At 33.9% G+C, this 20,032-nt stretch overlaps 1 long non-coding RNA gene across 3 annotated transcripts in view; it reads left to right on the top strand.

The window, feature by feature from the left end:
• Nucleotides 1–20,032, top strand: part of LOC107510986 — a 48,221-nt gene that overhangs the window by 6,510 nt on the left and 21,679 nt on the right. For 2 of the 3 annotated variants that reach the window (XR_004952502.1, XR_004952501.1), the window contains 2 exons: nt 144–241; nt 5,499–5,664. This is a non-coding gene — a long non-coding RNA (uncharacterized LOC107510986). The remainder of the gene's footprint in view (nt 1–143; nt 242–5,498; nt 5,665–20,032) is intronic. The other variant, XR_004952503.1, reaches the window with a different exon arrangement.

Below are 20,032 nucleotides of genomic sequence, written 5' to 3'. Positions count from 1 at the left end.
ACCTCTTTTTACCTTTTTAATGTGGTTATTACAAATTAAATATTACATATGTGCTTTAGATTATATTTTTATTAACTAGCAATAAATGGTGGTGAATTATTTGAGTTTGTGTATATCTTTAATAGTTTTTATTTTGCCTTCAGTTTTGAATGAAGAATTGTAAAAAAATTTCATCTGGCAGAAAGAAAATGATACTGAATGAAACTATGAATCTATATAAAGTTGAAGAGCATTAGAGAAGGTAACTACTTGAGTAAATATAAAATAATTGATTTCTTATTTAAAAATCACTTTAGAACATAATTGATATCTTGAAACAGAAATAATTATGATATATAGTAGGGTTTATAACATAGATAGGAACACATGTATGACAAAAGCACAAGGGCCAAACAGGAGATTATTGAAGTGTACTACTTTAAAGTTTTTGTGTTGTAAGTTATGTGGGGTAAGGTTATGTGAAGGTAGATTTGACAAAAACATATTTCATTCACCCTAAAGGAACCCCTTTAAAAAGGTATGGATTATAAGCCAATAAAGCAGAATCATAAAAAATATAAAATTAACCCAAAAGGAGGAAAGAGGATGCAGAAAAGGACAATACCATAGTATAAAAATAGCTGTTTGGTAGATTTAAACTAAATATTAAAAATAAATTAAGTACAAATGATTTAAGCACCTCAATTAAAATTAAATTTTTTTCAGATGGGTTAAAAAAAGCAAGACCCACTATATGCTGCCTACAAACATTCACAGACACAAATAGCTTAAATGTAAAAGCATGAAAAAAACCGGACCATACTAACACTAACCAAAAGAAAATGAATGAAGACAGGTATGTAAATATTCACACTTGAATGTTCAGTGTAGCACTTTTCATAGTTTTCTTTTTCCCAGAATGTCAATTGTTAAACATTTACCAACATACCTCTGATCTCAATGGATGTAGAAAAACACTTGACCAAATTCAGCATTGATTAATGATTAAAAACTCTTAGCAAACTCGAAGTAGGGATAACATGCTCATCCTGATAAAGGACATTTATAGAAACTTTTGGACAATACTGTGCTTAATGGTGAAAGACTGAATCTGTCTATCTAAGACCGAAACTCAAGTAGTAACGTTGCTCTCACCACTTCTATTTAGCATACTTTAGGAAGTTCTAGGCAGTATAATAGGATTAAAAATACATATATTTAAAACACAATATGGAGAGAAGCAACAAGTCTCCATTCACAGGCAACATGTTGCCTACATAGAAAACGTCAAAGAACCTACAAAAATGTTAGTAAAACTAATAAATGACTTTAGTTTGCAGGTTGCTAGGTCAGTATTCAAAAATCAATGTATTTCTATATGCTAGTAATAAACAATTGGAAATTTAAAATACTCTACTTATAATTGCACTGAAAATTATATGCTTCTATGTAAATCTAATAAAATACATGTAAGACCTGTATACTGAGAACTATAAAACACAGATGAAAGGAACCAAAGAATACAGAAATAAATGAAGAAATATGTCATTAAGTACTGAAAGACATAATATTTTTTAGAGGTCACTTCTGTCCAAAATAATATATTGTTTTAAGCTATTCCAAAAATAAATATTCAAATAGGATTTTGTATGCATTGTTATGTTGATTCTAAAATTTATTTTAAGAGACAAAGGAACTAGGAAACAACAACAAAGAAAGAAAAAACAACATGCAGGATACATTGTCTTATTTTAAAACTTACTATGGAGCTATAATAATCAACTCATGCAGTATTGATAAAATGATGACATAGATATAAATGAAACAGAATGTAGAGTTCAGAAATAAACCTACACAAATATTGTTAATTCAGTGGGGAAAGGATCCTAATTTCAAAAAATGATGTTGGAAAAATTGAATCTCTTATGCAAAAGAAACAAAAAGAATCAATACATAACAAAAGTTAATTCAATGAATCATATACCTAAATGTAATACAAACAAAAAACTTCAAGAAAAAAAAACATAGTAAAGAATCTTTGTAATCTTTCCTAAGATTTATTAGATAAAAAGCATAATCTTTTAAAAAATACTAACTAAAACTTTATTAAAATTAAATACATAAGTCTTTGAAAGACATTGTCAATAGGATGAAAAAATGAGCCACAGACAGGGGAAAAGTATTTGCAAATATTTGCATCTGGTATGGATTTCATATCTATAATATATGAAGAACTCTTGAAACAATAATAAGGAACAAACATCTCAATTAAAAATATGTTCGAATAATTTGAAAAGATACAATATCAAAGAAAATATACAGATTGAAAATAAGCACATGAAAAATACCTAACAGCATTAACCATTAGCAAATGCAAATTATATTCACCTTTCCTAATATGGAAAAAATAAATGAAAACACACACACACATACACACACACACACACACACACACACACACACACACACACACACCTCGTGAGACCAAGCACAAGGAAATAGAACAAATGGATATCTCATATCTCATCCAGTGATGGTGAGAATGAACAATGGTGGTAAAATGAAAACACTTTACAGAAGTTTATCTTAGAAAGTTCTCATATTCTCAGCACAACCTAGCAGTCATGTGGTGAAAACTTTTTTCACAAATATCTGTATGTAGATATAATAGTTCTTTTGTTATCCATGCAAGCATGTACACACACCTAATCCAACATCATTCAAAAGGATTAAAAATGAAAGAATGGACTTCTGCTTCCAACTGTGATTAAGTAATAAGTATTGACTTTCACCTTCCAAGGTAAACAACTAGAAAATAGGGGAAGTATGAAACAACTGTTTGAAGCAACTTTTTTCAGATGTTGCACAACGATAGTAAAAGACTTAATCTTAAGAAAAAGAAAACAGAAATGGTAAGCCCTAATATCACCGAGGGTTTCTGCCTCGTGGTAGTTTTCAGACTGTGGACACAGCAAGGAAAACCCAAAAAAAGTCTAGTAGCTTTGCTGAGTTGCAGAGCTGGAAGGTGGAGTTCAGACTAAAACCCAGTCCCATTGAGAATATGCTAGCTGTCCTGGAGGGTTTGAGGAGAGAAAAAGATGTCTCTCAGGCTAAATAGTCCTAGAGACTCGAGAGAGAAAGAATTGAGATATAAGTGGTAGAATTGGCAGATTTTTGTGACAGCTTCCTGTAGACTGGATACTAGGTGCTGAGAAGGGCATTGAAATTGCAGAAATGGCAAATCTAAAGGGTTAAGGAGGACCAAGAAGGAAAATGTGGTGATTGGCAGATGACTCTGGGCACTCCCACCTTTGTGGAGGGACATAGAATAGAATGAATAATGCTGGCTTTCCCACATTTCAGTGGGATGGGGAAATATAAGTTATTGATTGAAAGAAAGTAATGGAAGTGATTTTTACTCACATACTTGAACTCATGGCCTTAGATTTACACCTGCTACAGATATAAAATTTTCCTTTTTTTTTTTCTATTTTTATTTATTAATTATTTTTAATGGATTTGAAGGAAAGTTTAGATGATGTGAACATAACAAATGACCAGTAAGGTCATCCAGGCCAGGATAAGTTCTCTGAGAACAGCTATTGGAGACCACAATATCTCACACTGATTTATGGATACGCTTGGGATGGCTTGAAGCCCTTCCCTCTCATCCTCTTCTCTACCTCTCTCCTCCTTAATCCTTTTTTACTTTCCACTTTGAAAAAATTCAAATCTACAGAAGAGTTGCAAAAATATTTGTACTCCATATGCTAAAAAGAATTTTATATATGGCTCAGCTAGATCACTAATTTTGTCACATTTGCTTTCTCTCTGTGTATGTGTATATTTTTGTTATTAAAAATGTTAATGCAAAACATGTCTTAGAGAAATATACAAGAAATTCTCTGCACATTTTGGGAGACTTTGTTATATTTAGTTTTATTGTCTTGCTTTTTTTCTGTTTTATTTTAAGAACTTATTTAGCCCTCCCAACACATATAATTGAGGAATCACATGCAGAATACAATTTTTAATAGAATGAGAATACTGTAACCTATTAGCATATTATTTTGCTATTTGCTTCTCTGGTTCATTGCCTATTAATAAAAATGTATGCAAATATTTATTCAGCAAACATTTAAGGATTATTAATTATGTGCCTGCTGGATTCTGATAGAGATTTTCTAGTTCTTATTTTATTTAGGAAAAAAAAGAATGGAAATGTGTTTGATATTTTGCCTGAAGACACAATTATCTATAATTAATATTTGAAAAAATTCCAACAAGGATTTTGAGGTACCCATTAAGTTATCAGAGACTATCTTGTTTATATTCAGTGATATGGGAGAGTTTCTGGGAAAGAATGGATACCTACTCTCAATGTTAGATCTCTCACTCACCTTTGACACAGTAGACAGTGATATATAGTTAGATCTTCCAGACAGCATTAAATTGGTTTGAAATGTAATTATCTTTGTCAGCAGACACAGCATACTATACTGGGTAGTAGCTCGTCAGAAACAGTTACTGTAAAATGTGTAGTCCCTCAGGGCTCTATTCTTGTCCTTTTATTTTTATATTTATATGCTTCTCATGGCAGTGTCGTTAATAGATCTGGACTTGATTATCATATCTATGCCAGTATTATTCAGATTTACTAACTGGTTCTTGTAGAATCAAGTCATATGACTTCCCAACTCCCCCTCTGCTTTAGTAAGACTTGGAATTGAATGATAAGGATAGTTTCTTTGAAAAAAAATGTTCACAAGGGCACATTGATATTGACCTATTTATATTATTTTATGGATTTTTTCCTACGTCGCACTTTCCTTCAGATAGATTATATAACTTCAATTGGAAAAATTATATTAGAAGATACTGTACTGCTCTTATTGACAGGATCCTTACTTTTATGTGGCATAGGAATTTCACAAAAGATATTTTTGTATTGTATTGTTGCCAGTTATACATTATGATTTTTTTATTCTGGAATTCTGTAATTTTAAACCAAATACAGAGTTATATAAATCCAGTGGGATTATCTAATTCTATTACATTATAATAGAGTCACTAATAGAAATGTCCCTATAACAAATTTTATCATTCTCAAGGTTTGAAGTGATTACAAAAGTGTGATGGGGAATATGATGTGTTTTAAAAAATAATCTCACAGTAAAATTCTTTGGCAGTTCTATTTAGCCTGTGGTACCATATTTCAACTCTTAAGAGTAATCTTCAATTCTCCAATGTCCATTTTCAGCCTTATCTCTTTTTTGTTTATTTGTTTGTTTGTTTGTTTGTATGGGTACATGAATCTTATCCATCCATCAAACTGATTACTAGGTTATCTTCAAATAAAGGAGGACCAGAGATTCCCTGATTTTGAATTAGACATTAACATTGCTTTTTTCCCATAAAATTTGATGATGTTAGGGTGCCTTTTATTTCATTTTATTTGAGGCCACTAAGACTATAACTATAAGAAAAATCAGATATTCTTTTGTTCCTTATCTCGGTAGCACATGCTAAGAGACAATAAAGCCGGTTCTAGAACTCATGACTAATTTCTCACTGATGCCAAAGAAGAGCAGAGGGTCTGGCAGAGGCTGCCTCTTCCTGCTGACTTCACCAAGAGAAGTAATTGTGTTTGAATGTGCTTTAGTTCTGGAGTGCGAAGGGAGAAAGGTGAGTGTTTCTTGGGGACCATATGTGGAACCCATAAAAGGTAGCCAGGATTAGGTTCCTTATAAGAAAGTCCACTCAAAGGGACCATATAGAAATGTACAACTATATCAACAGAGGCACAGCGTGACAAGGGAGTTTTTAGTGGCTAACCAGTGCCAATACTTTGGGAGCTACAGTATGAGAGCTCAGGCAGAAACATCTCTGTGGAATCCACAAAACCCCTCAATAAGAGAGTAATAGCAACAATTTAACAACCATCCAGAGGGTACTAATGCCACATTATAATGCTATGACTTATACAAAACTAAATTCTGTATTCCTAATTTCTCTCCCCTAATCTAGGTTTCTGAGCCCCAGCAAGCATTTAAATTGAATAGTAGTTTGAAGTTATTAAAGTATATTGGACTGGCCTGAAGTTATAGGGTTATTAGAATGAATGGGCATTTCAATTATCTACAAATGACTAGAAAATCCATGGGACCTGTCTGAGATTTTATCCCAGAGATGTTGAAAAAAGCATCCACTTAGTGAATTTGTAAAACCTATAGTGAGAAAAAATGAACTTGTTTTTTTCAATGCAGTCCAGCTCATCCAATAAATGAATCATATTTATTGTAGTCGTTTTCCTATCATCTCTGCCTGCATAGATCAAAATTCAGCTTCCAAAATGAACTTTCAAATTGAAATCTTTTCTGACTTTCTATGATAAATCTTTTCTTCAAGTACTTTGAACTTCTGTCTCACCAACCCAACTTTAGGGATTGTACTGCTCAATAAAAAATAACAGTCATTTAACATGCAAGCAGAAGTATAATGAATGTATCAAAGGAATCAGAGAGCTGTTGGACTTTATAATAAGACTCAACTAGATGTAGGACTCCCTGAGGAAGTGGTCTTAAGGTGAGAGGTAAAGAGAATAGCTATTAACCACCTGAAGACAGAAAATAGTGTGATTCAGGCAAAAGGAGGAGATTGAGGATTCAAAGTAATATTATTATTGCTCAAGTAGAAGGAGTAAAAAGAATGGAAATCCTAGAGAGATAGGCATGAAGTTAATGTTAGAGAGCCCTGTAATCCTTTTATAATAGAGCATGGATCTACTATTGATTTACTTTTCTTTTGGTAACAAAATACCTAATTTTTAGCTGGGCATATAAATACCTAAAATATATATTGCATTTTCAAGTCTCCTTGCCAGGTAAATGTGGCTTTCGATTAAGTTTAGGGCAATGTGATATGAGGAAGTGAGAGGCATTATTTATGCAGTATGTCCTTCAAGAGAGAGGATGTTCTTCCACCTTCCCTCCTGCATTCTGCTCTTTGGAATGTGTTTGAAGTAGTGAGCCATCTTGGATCATGAGAGCAAAAGTATAATCAAACAAAAAGCAAAGCAGCAATGTAGAGGATCCTGGGTCTCTTGATACGGAAGTAGTGCTGCCATTGCAATTCTAAACTGCCTTCTCCAGATTGTTATGTTAGGAAGGAATTAATTCCATTTAATTTAAGTCACTCTTACATTGGGTTTTGTAACTCACAGGTTAGCCATAGACCTATTAAAGCAACATTATAAAGATTTTTCACTTTATCTTATGGGCAAGCATTAAAGTGTTTTTTTTTTTATGCAAATGAAAGAAAAAGACTAAAAATGGATTGGGGCGGGGAAAGAACAAAGACTGTGTTTTTCAAATGAATGAATGAATTATATGTTACAAGAAGTGATATAATTTTATAAAAGGAATAAACAGTGTGGAATTACATAATTGTAGAAAGCTTCAAGAAATGGAACTTGAACAGGAATATAGGAAATGAAGAAGACAATTTTAGAAAAAAAGTCCAGTGTGAGAAGAGGAGCAAAGAAACAGTGTTTTGGTCTTGAAGACTGAGGGTGAAAGATAAAATAAAGGCAGATGATACTAAAACTGAATGTTAGGCAGAGTAAAATGGAGTTTTACAGTAAATCCATAATGAATCACGATGTAAATACTTGAGAGGACTGACATACATTTAATATTTTTATGAATATTGGTCTAATGTTTTACAGTTATTGACTCCGTCCTGTGTGTGGGGCCTACAGAGGAGTACCCAGTATAAAATGTTGGGATGCTAGAAGATAATATAACTTTTATACCAGCTAATTTGTATAAAAAATAAAATTTTATTAATATTTAATATAAAAGTCTATACTATACATTTTTGGACAAAACACCAGAGAGTCACAAATGACATACTGTATGTGAGGTATTCTGAGGGCAGGGAGGCTGTTCCACATTATCTTATAGTACATTCAGTTTTTCATTTGCTTTCCACATCTTGCTACAAATTGTTTCATAGGTATCCAACTAAGAAGATGCATATATTTTCTGATTTTATCTAATTTAACTCTAAAGATTATTGATGAATTAAAAGACTCCTTTCCAGAGAAAGTTCATATGGAAGGCAATACTAATCATATTGGCACGAGTAAATATAAGAAAATTGCTGAGTTCATAATTCTTATAAACTTGTTCAGGCTTTTTTTTGCCTATCATATTAGGAGGTGAAAACAACAAAAGTTCTGATATAACCAGTTTGGATGTACTATTAAGTGTTAAACCAAGACCTTAAGAAAAGAGTGTGTGCAATTGTATGTCTCATATATTGTTGGTCAGTGATCAACAGAATGTCTTTGAGGACGGATAGATATAAGAGGCCTGAGGACTAGCTGAATGGCTGTTTCTAGCTATTTTTGTAGAAGGGGTGAGGGAGCTCTCTGGGGTCTCATCTATTATATACCTAATTCCATTTATAAGGGCTCCACCCTCATGACCTAACTACCTCCCAACCACCTACCTCCCAACAACATCACATTGAGTGTTAGAATTTCAGCATATGAATTTGGGGTAGGGGAACTCCCAGTCTATAGCAGCTACTCTTAATTTGCTCACACCATTTTCTGTGCAAGGAGTTAAACTACATAAGGTAGCCTGTTATGGTCTATTGTGGCCATGATATCACTTAATTTGGCTACCTGTTTCAATCTCTTTAGATGCTGAAATTTCTAAGTAGAAGACATGGTTAAATTATGAATATTTTATGTGTTTATATTTTGTTGATAATTCTTTGTGAAATCTAGTACATAATATTTAGAGAAATATACAATACTACCTCCATTGTGAGTAATCAAATGAAAAATTTAATTGTATGTTTAATTTAAATTAAATAAAACATCTAATTGACTTTATTTATAAGAACAAAAGGCAACCTGGTCATAGATTTGAGGTGTGTGAACTCTTCCAAGATAGGAGATTGGCAGCACCATTCCAAGATGAAAGTCCGTCCATCTTCATTGTCATATTTAGGAAATTTATTTTCTTTTTATAAACTAGCTTATATCAACTAAAAAATATCAGAAAATTAGAGATAGCCTTCTTTTTATTTTTAGTTCATTAATGAAGGAAATTTTGAAACATCTAATTAAAAAGATTAAGTACAAGTAAAATCTTCAAAGACCATTTAGGAGTTTAATAACATCTGACCTATGTGCTATTGAAGTCATCATACTTTTTTGTCTTAGTATTATCAGTCTTGCTCTCTGGCTTAAATATTTACTTGAAAATTGTTGTTTTGATTATTTTTTATGACACTCTTATAAAGGCCTTTCCTTAAAAAATCATGCATGTGTGTGTGGGCATGTGGGCGTGTGTGTGTGTGTGTGTGTGTGTGTGTGTGTGTGTGTGTGTGTCTGTGTATTTGAGACTAAAATGAGTACTTTTCTTCCCATTGCCTGGGAAGATCATATTCAATCATTAGTATTTACATAGCACTTGCTTCGTTGAATTCTAAGAGCAGAGGGATTCTGTTTTAAAGTCACTGGTAAGACAGTTTTTTCCCGCCCGTGAACATACTGAAATTATGCACTGGGCAAATTAGTGAATTTTACCAAATATGTCTTAAAGATAAATATAGCAGTTTTCTCAGTGAATGTTTTCCATTTCTCAGAAAATCTATGTTTGTCATGAAATGACAAGCCTTTTTGGAGGGTTGGGGGAATGGCGAGATTGTCTTTGCAAACTGATTTTGAATTTCATTAAATAACAAGGCAAACCTGAAAAATATTTTATATTTAATAGAAGTTCTTAAGCATGATCTTTTGGTGGAGAGCAAATGGAAAGAATTTTTAACACATCTACTGAAGAAGCAGATTTTCCTTTCCTGCTCCAGGATGATCATTATAAACTATAACTTTAAAATTTTGAATTTTGAAAAATATCTCATCTTGTAAGTTCATGTGAATTTATACCAGTAAACCTGTAGTGTTGTAATTGAGAATTAGTGTGCTTTTATAAGATGATAACTACTATTTTTCTATGCAGTAATGCCAAAAATAATCAGGTTTAAAATATGAGTTGACTTATAGTGTATATTGGTATAAGTATTTCTTATATGCATCTCTGCTACTATATATTTTTTTGTGTGAATGAAATGAATGAAATGCTAGATGAAGTACCTAAGATTTTATGCCTACTAAAAGCACATAAATAAAAATTCCAAGTATATAGATGTGTTAAATTCTTTTTGTATTTCACCAGTTAGCTCTCTGAAAAGACCTAGATCTTCAATCCAATTATTAAAGCCATAGTGAAAGTTAACTTTGAAAAAACTTATATGATAATTGTATGATAATACTACAGGAGCATGAGCTGATAAATACTTGAAAACAATAGCTATTGTAAGAGTTCTCACAGTTATTTCACTAAGAAGTGTTCTTTCTGGTCAAAATTAAGGAAAAAAACCCCAGCAACTAAGCAATGTTCAAGTGTTTTGTTTATTGCATCCCAAATCATATCGAAATGGCAAAGCTTTCATTTTCTTTTCATCTCTCTGCCTTCTATGAATTCGTTGTATTTTATTTGATCATTATAAGGAAGCTTTAACAATTAAATGCTGTCTTAACAACCTGTTGCTTTTCTTTTTGCCCATTTCTCCTATTTATGTGACACTTGGCTTAATGTCACCTTCTATCATAGCTCTATCTTTCTTCATGCCAAAGCTATGTGGATTTTAATGCAGTTAGTTATTTAATTTTCGACATCATAGTGTAGTTAATTCATGTTTTAAATCAATCTCTAGTTAGAAGTTCTAATTAACACACAATTCTTAATATAGAAAGTAATGGACAAGAAAAGACCAGCATTTTTTTCTCATAAAGTTGCAAAGCCATCACCTAGAAATTGTATTACGTGTGACTCTCTTATTATCCATGTTTAACAGAGTTTTGATTGACCAGAAAGTTTTTATAAATTGGTACAATTTGTCATCAGCTTTTAATAAGGGTTCTAGCTGATAGCTTAAAAAAAGAAATATAACACTACCTAGAGTCAAGAGTAATCATAATAATTATAATTTTTATAAGAGGCAATAATAGGACAACTAGCCACAAATACATTAACTTACATATTTTTTCTCGCTAATCTACTGCCAATGTTTAATTATCTCCTATAAAACTAGTCTTACCCATATAAATGTAATCAATCGTGATCGACAAAATTCCACGATGGTTGTTTCAATAATTTATAAGCTAATTCATTATTATTTCCCTAGCAATTGGCAAAATTTTATGTTTGCACATGGAGGATGTTTGAGATTTTGTGTAACCCAGGTTTATTTTCTGTGTATTGCAAAACTCAGGATGTTCCCTTTAATAACCTGAAATTTTAATAAGGGCCTAAGAAATAGTTGAGAAAGTGAGTGAACTTGTATTTAAATTAGGTCTTTGAGAGCTTGGAGATTCTAACTTGGTGAACTCTAATTAAATCCCTTAAGGCCACAGGTCTGCCTCCCTAGTTCTTGATGGTGAAAGTCAGGTCTTCAAAAAGAGTCCCTTGGCAGTATACACGTGGAGGGAAAGAAAAAAAAAAAAAATCCTGCAACCCTTCACTACAGTATTTTACAAAGCTAGAATTCCAGAAGGAGTTCCAGGAAGAGGAACAATAGAATCTAAAACCTGAGAACTAGTAAAGTAAGGAAAGTAGAGGAAAAAGGAATTGGAAAGAACAGTAATTCACTCAGGCTGAGGTATGGTTGTAAAGTAAGAAAAAGGAGCAAAGGAGATATATTTGTACTGGTAACGACAGAGCAAATCTTAGCTGGCACATTTTGCAATTAACATTTCCAGGAAGAAATACTCAAATACAAAATTGCTATTTTTTAGTTCTGACATTATAGTGGCTTTTTCCTCAGGGCACATTTTCAATATAAATATCTAAGGATTTTTTTTTCTTTCCAACTAGATTTCAGTATTCAATTGTGTGGGTGAGTTTAACTGTGATTGTGAGAGTAAAACAGGTATTAAATCTGCTTAGGGCTAAGAGAAAATAAATAACTGATCAAAGTGTGAAACTTAAACTTGAATGTATTCTTAGTAGCTTTCCTATTTAGTAATACAGATTTGAAGCAAATAAACCACTGAGTGGATGCTTCTTTATATTGTCTGTCGATATGCTAGAAGCTGCTAATAGGGAGAGACTTTATATTTTCTCCTTACATTTAAAATACATTCGATAGTATTATTTCTTTATATTATAAAACTCACAATCGAATTTCCTTATCCCATTGTATACTAAATGCTCCAAAACATCTTTTAAAGAAATACAAATGTCAACCTTGCAGAAAGTTATTTCCCTTCTCACCCCACCCCAACCATTCAGTTGCCACCAAAATATCATTTGGCTGCCAATGTGTGCATCAGTTCTTTCCGTATGTACTTCTCTTGTGCCTTTTTACTTTGTAGCGCCTATACTTCCTTTTACTAGTCCTTTTTCAATAGCTTAAGAAAAGATAAGGATCTGCCAGTGGTGGCAAATACCCACAAAGTTTCCTCACCAATGGGTTCCTGTGAATATCCACAGAAATTTAATCGAAGAGGAGAGGCACACTGCTTAGTCTATTCCTGTGCCATGGCCTTGTGGACCAGTGTATTCTTTCATATCTGATTGATATGTGATATCTTGGCAGCCCCCATCCTGACCAAATGCTCTACAAAGTAGGAATGATGTAAGAAAACTTAGAATTTAGACTTTTTTAGTTTGCTCTACTTTTTATTTCAAAAAGGCTTTAAAGCTCTATAAATGCTATTTAGATCACTCGTATGTCTAGATGGAAATACTGATTCATGATGCTCTGAATAAACCCCTAACCCCAAAGGTGTATGGAGCTACTGGGCACTAGCTTTGTTCTTAAGTATAAGTTCTATAAAGTTTTATTTACTTTTTGAACTCTTTACTAGGATGAAAGTACCACAGTGCTTTTGTGGTATGCTACTTAAGTGGCTTCATCTCTTCTTGGGGGAAAAATGAAAGTAACAAGCCAAATATAGAGGAAGTTTTAGTTCTCTGATCAAAAGGGTCATTTATTGATCACCTGCTTAAAAGGAAAAGATCTGTTTTTGGGAAAGCCATTGTACTATCTAGAGTTTGAACTCTTCTTTTACTATCTATTAGAGCATGATAAGTCTACATTTTTCTTTCTGCAGAAGCAAAACTCATAATTAAAATAAGAACTCTATCTCTACTATGACCATATGACAGTTGTAGTAGACTTGCAAAACTGAAAATAAACAAAACCTATGTTAATTAAAATGCTTATAATTTTTAGTCTTAAATAAAGATGATTTCTTCCAAGTGACAGTTTGATACTACAATATTTTTTTCCTCCCTTAATTGAAAGAGAAAATTGGAAGGAATTATACTTTGAAATTAAATAACATCAACTTTCTTTTGTCCCCCCTCACCTTCCAGACCCTAGAAAGTAGCTTGAATATTCTACAGAAGAATTTCCAGTGAGTATAAGAATAAACTGGAAGCAGAAATTGCAATCTTAGGTCAACTGTAGACCCATTATGTAATGTTAACTAGAACACATTAGAAAATCCTTTTTACATTTGTTTTCTTCTCGGAAACTTCTAATAAGGACGATAAAGAACTAGAGTTTAATAAGTATTGACAAATTGAGGCACATTGGGCATTAAAAAAAGACATTTGACCCCTTAGTATCGAGCTTGAAGATTTTTAAATGGGTATAAGATAGATATATCTAGATAGAGATATTTATATGTGTGTGTATCTTCATAAATTGTTGTAAGTTATATACTTTGGCATGTCACATAAATATTGAGTAATTAACATGGAATTGTACTAATACAGCTTTCCCAAACTTTATGGGGTTTTTTTGGAATATAGTGTTTTGTAAGATATTAGTAGGTATTTTGGGGGGGAGGTTCTCTGTTGAAATATTTGTGAATTTACTTTTTTATTATTGGAGAATTTAAATATTAATTGGAAAATTAAAGACCGAGAAAGAATGCAGAATAAAGCTAGTGCTTCCAAAACCTATTTGATCTCATTATAATAATTAATGTAAATCTTTATTAAAAATTCCATCACTCTTGTAAATATACATTTTAGAAAGAAAACTTTATATTGACAAAAATACACATTTTCAAACTTCATAATACTTGTGTTTAAATATTGACTCAACAATTTAGCTGTAAAACTAGGGGGGAAATATTTAGCTCCTTTTTAGATGTTAATCTTTATTTGTAAAATGGGGAAAGTACCATTTAGCCTATGCTCGTTGCGTTGAGAATATATGCATTATACAATATTTTAACTTATTGCACATTCCACTTCTCTATTTTATTTGTTGTATTAGTGTTTCTATTTTGATAAGGTTAAAGTTAATGTCACTGTTAGATACATTCCACAGGGGAAAGTTTGGATTTCAAGAGGTTGTCAACGCCATATACAAAACTAAGACCTACACCAGTTAATAATGCATTTGGTTACAAATCTTAGGAAACTTAACTACAGTGACTTAAACAGAGTTTTTGTTTTTTTCATGTTGCAAGATGTCCAGACCACACTTCTATCTTTCTATTTTGTCATCTTCAGTATGTTGACTCCTTCTCTTCTTACTTATCACTTTATGGTGGATATATGGCTGTTGAAACTGGTAGATGAGTGGTATTGCACCTCCAGACATCATGTCTACATTCTAGAAAGAAGAGTTGGAGAAAAGTGAGACACCAAGCCAGCCCCATCTATCCTTCTTTATCATTAAAACAAAACTTTTCAGAACTATCCCATCCAAGGCTGGGACAGGTAGCACCTCTTGCTTCAAGAGAAGCTTGGGAATTTGGAAAGAGTTCTGTCATTACTAAATTAGACCAATCATAATTCATTGCCTGATTTTAAATGTATGACTGACTATAACATAATTGTAGTTTATTAGCACAAAAGAGGAAAGCACAGCTTACTGTTTGGGCAAATTGAGTTATTCTAAAGAATCTTTTTTAAGTGCATAGATTAATTGAAACAAGGATAATATCTGGAATTAAATAATGATCCAGAAAGTTTCTGTGTTTAAGGTAGAGGAAGTCACCCTAGGGAATATGCATTTTTAAAATCCCATGTGGTAATTCTTACATTCACTAAATGGTTTTGCTTGCCAGTTTCAGTAGAATGCGGAGGCTAAGGTAAGGACTAAGCGCTAGTGCTTTATTTCTTATGTGCAAACCTAAGACAAGGAAAGTAAGGAATAAGGGCAATGAGACAATGAAATGATGTAGAAAGTAAATGAAATGCTGTTTTTATATGTCTGACTACTGCTTCACAAAGAGCCATCATGTTATTAGGTTCGTGTATCTACCCCTACCTACAGTATATTCCCAAGCATGCTGTATGGAATGGTCCATGTTAGGTGATGCAGAAAACAGAAAAATATCTGCTTGGCCCCCTCCTCTTTTCTCTTTCCCATTTGTCAGTGTTTCCATCATAACTCTTCTAACTTCCACATTATCTCATCCAGTTCCTTTGAATACAGAACACGGTGTTTCAGCTCCCATGTCCTGAGATGAGATATACCATTCAAACCTAAAAGTAGAGGGAAAGGGTAAAAACTCATGACATACAGCTAGTCTGCCTAGCTGTGTGGCAGCTGCCAAGGGGGATGATCTAACACTCGCAGAGTGAATGATTAGTTGGACCTCCTCCCCGCCCCCAACCAATGGGGTAGCAGTATGGTCCAGGAGAGGGGAGGACCATTTGAAAAAAATAATAATCCATATTTTGTGTGATGTACTAAATTTGAGAATTGGTGACTTTAGGACTTAGTTTATCTCTGGAGCCTAGGCTAACTCCAGGGCAAGACTGAATTGCTCTGCAGTTTCTACAGAAGTTTTTAAGCATTTCCATTATAAACTAATTGCTTATAAACAGTATACGACAGTGAGATAAGAACAGGACTTTGGTTTCATCGCAGTGAGATTTGGAGTTGAAGCTGTGTTGTTGTTTATGCTTGTCACCTTGGGAAAGTCATTTTGCCACTCAACCTTAATTATTTTTTTCACCTGAAAATGTAAAAAACATGAATGCTTATTTTACTTTAGGGTTTTGTGGATCATTACATCTAATAATCTGTTTAGTGGACTTTGTACAAAATATCTCCCCATATACTTGTCCATTTATTTCCTTCCCTCTTCTTAAAGACCATTTCTAAATTTTCAGGAATCTTGTCAGATGCACTCACACTTCCACAGTCCTAATGCCCAAAATGGGTTTGGGATTTCTGTTTTTGTTTTTTTTTTTCCCCCCTGTCTGCTAGTTGAGATAGGCAAGAATGAGCCACAGAACTCCCCAACTAATTCTCCATTTAGACATGCAAAACTACTAAGCATGTTTTGCTTTCCCTGGGGGGAAAGGCTCAGGTAACATGTGAGGATGTTGAAATAACACCACACCCACGACCTTCCAGAGCAGCTAATTTAAAATCACTTGCAATATGGGAGAATCTGTCTCAATGTCTTCTTGTAGGAACCTACAGCTAACTGTTTACTGAAAGGTTTCCTGAGAATAGGATTTGATCCAAGATGTGTGACAATGGTAACTTAGAATGAGGCTACAGAGATCTAATTAAAAAGGTGATTTCCTAACATATGGAGCTCCTATGTGAAATCAAGAGAATGTGCTGTGCTGAGGGAGAGGCAGATCCTGTAAATTCTTATGATATTAGACTTAAATCTTAACTGCTAAACACCTTTCAAATGTTTAATTCTCCTTAAGTAAATGAACTCCCTGCAAAGCTCTATTTGTTGACTTTTATCCCAGTTGGACTGACTTCGGGGACTGCATCAGTAAGACCTGTGCATTAAATGGTACATATGTTGAATAAACAGCCAGACAGCTACCAACTGTCAAGTTGCTTTACCAGAGTATGAAAAAAAAGCACATATGTCATGGTGAAAAGCATAAGAAAAACAAAGGTTCATAATAGAGCTAGGAAATGGTTCAGGTAAAATACAACCACATTATATGTGCATGATTATTTCTGTAAATAGCATTAGAAGTATTTTGGAGGAGAAATCATAATCTTGAAATGATCTCAAATGCAGCATTAGAAATTATATGTGCTCTGGTGTTTCATAATTTATTAGCGAGTTAATAAATTGAAGTGGTAGAAGCCATATTAATATAAGCTAATGCTGGAAATGTGCTCATTGAGGAAACACAGGTTTGATTTTTCTCACAAGCAGCAGATGGAAATAAAAGAACAGGTTGTTCTTTACAGGTATAGATGAAACAACAACACACCAGCTTTTCTGGCAAGAAGGCTGGGAGTATTTATAGATAGTTTTCAGCCTTGTTGTCACTAGCATTGCTCCTCTTTGATACTTTGGTGGAACAACATTGACTATGTATCCCAGGTGGCCACCTGCCAAGCAGAAAGAATCCTGGTCACCAGCAATTGATTTGCATAGAGACATAGTAGTCTTGTTACTTGAAAGATCTTGGTTTATTTCGGTAGGGAAATGGACTCCTGAACTCCTTGTAATCATGAGTATCAGTTCAGGTTCACTAGAAGTAGGTGCCAAGACTGAGTTCCAAGAACAGAAGATGTATTAGAGGTAATGTGCATTGAAGATAAAGAGGAAAGGAGCAAAGAAAAGGGAAAGACTTCAGACTAAAATGCAGGTCTGACACCTATGAAATGAGGCAGATATGAAGGAGAGTTGGGTGAAAAGAGCCTCAGAAGGCGGTGCTGGACAGTTGCAGCTAGCCCAGTGAGGAGCTCTAGAACAGATCGCCTGGTAGGGAAATCCTGTGATGGGCAAAAACAGCCAGATCCCTAGAACTTTTTTGCCATCACTGGCTGGAGTTGCATTGGAAAGTGTGTTCTCATATTAAACTCCAAGGTGGACTCCAAATGTGCTGCAACTAGAGATTGTTTGCTGACAGGAGTCCTGTGACAAATCCTCCTTTGAGATCTGAATAGGGTAGCTCTGTGGCTGGCACAACAGGCTTTCTAAAGATAGTACTGAAGAAGACTTCTAAGAAGGAATGACCTTTATGCATTTATTTGTAACAAAGCGCAAAGAAGACTTGGCCTATGTGGATTCTCTTATGAATATATGTCCTTCGCCACCCCCCCCCCACCCCAAACTCACAAAAACACTCTGGTTGGCCTCTACTCACTTTCCTACCCTTACTTTTATGCATGACTTGGAAGTAAAATGTGCACGGCAGTCAGGGAAATGTTTTCTGTACTAGAAAGTCAGGTGGAAGAATACTATCAAATTCTGAGAAACAAAATATATTTTGCTGGTCTAGTAATAAAGAATCAGAGGGACCTAAGTTTGAGTTCTGGTTATGCCTCTTACTAACTTTAAGCTCTTGAGTAACTATCTTAATTTCTTTGTGTCTCATTTTCCTCATAATGAAAACAAGGAAAAGCAGTATCAAATATTGTTCATTTGAAGAGTAATTTGTTGAGAAATTTTCTTGTTCCAGAGACTCTTATTCTTGCAAGATGGGTTACTATGTCTGGGTTAATGTTAACATACTCTATTTGTGACATTTTCACATAAGTATATGACAGTTTTCAGAAGCATCACAGTTTAGAATCAGTGAAAATAAAATAAGTATGCAATTATTTATTGGACCTTTATTTAGCTCCTAGCACTGAGAGGGTAGATGTTGTTAAATAGGAGAGCAGACATTTGAATAGGAACTGAAGATTTTTATCTGTAGATAGTATCCACTTATTTCAACATTTAGGTGTCCTATTCATTTTTATGTGTTAAAACAACACAAATTTATTATCTTCCAGTTATGTAGGTCAGAAATCTGACACAGGTCTCACTCGGCTACAATCAAAGTGTTAAACTGGGTTGTGTTTTTTCTGGATGCCTTAGAGGACAGTCTATTTCCTGGCTTTTCCAGGTCTAGATACTGACCATGTCCCTTGGCTCTTGGCTCCCATTCTCCAACAATATTGCATTTATCTGACCATTCTCTGTGTCCATAGCTCCTTTTGGCCAGAATTGAGAAAGCCTCACTGATCTGAAGGACCCATTTGATTAGATTGGGCCCATCTGGCTAATCCAGAATAATCTCCCCATATCAAGATCCTTAATGGAATCACATCAGCCAAGTCCCTTTGGCATGTAAGGTAGCCTAGTCACAGATTTTAAGGATTAGGAAATGGGCATCTTTATGGGTTGTCAAAGAATTTGGACGGCCTCTAGAAGCTGGAAAAGGTAAGGAAAAGGATTCCTTCCTTTAGCCTTAAGAAAGGAAAGAAGCAATAGAAAACTGGCATTGCACTTACCTACCTGAGTTTACTTTTCACTATACTGTGGTGTGCTTTTCTGACAGATAATAGGCATCAACTCCTTATCCCTAGGACTGAATCTGCTGATATGGCTGGCTAGCAGATGTTCCATTGAATTAGTATAACCTCCAAAGTGTCCTGTGCATAGGTTATTTTTGTGTCCTATCTGTTTCTTTGCTCATGCTCTTTCTGGCTTTGGAAATGACCTTGATTATCGGCCTTTTCATTTTCAAGATGTTTCTTGAAGTTCTATTAATGACTCAGTTTCTTCCTGTAAACTTTTCTGCCTACTTCATCCTATCCCCTGCCATCAGTGCTTCCAGCTAAGAATTACAATTCTATTAGAATCAGAGACTGGCAACTTTGCTCAAAGTGTTTCATATTAGCAATATCTCCCCCAACCCAATCAGCAGTAAAACTTTTCAAGAACAGGGACAATCTGTTATATATTTTTTTTGTGTCTCAGCCAATGCTACACAGCCAGTGCCAGCCAAGTCAGTGCTAAATTAATACTTTGTTTACTGAGAGATAGTCAACATTTAAAATATAAATACCTCAAGGAGCCGATTACACCCTTTTCGTTATTAGCATTTCACTGTAGTTTAAGTAATAAACGAGTGCATTCTAAATTGAGCTCTTATTAGTGCATTTAATAAGAAGACTATGTAGAGGGAGATATGATCACACATAGAACTAGAGGACATAATCATAGAAGAGGAACAAG

Source organism: Rousettus aegyptiacus, unplaced genomic scaffold (genome assembly GCF_014176215.1).
Source record: "Rousettus aegyptiacus isolate mRouAeg1 unplaced genomic scaffold, mRouAeg1.p scaffold_m13_p_8, whole genome shotgun sequence".
In the NCBI taxonomy this organism is placed as follows: domain Eukaryota; kingdom Metazoa; phylum Chordata; class Mammalia; order Chiroptera; family Pteropodidae; genus Rousettus; species Rousettus aegyptiacus.
Note: the sequence above shows the minus strand (reverse complement) of the source record. Positions and strands in the feature narration are given on the sequence as shown.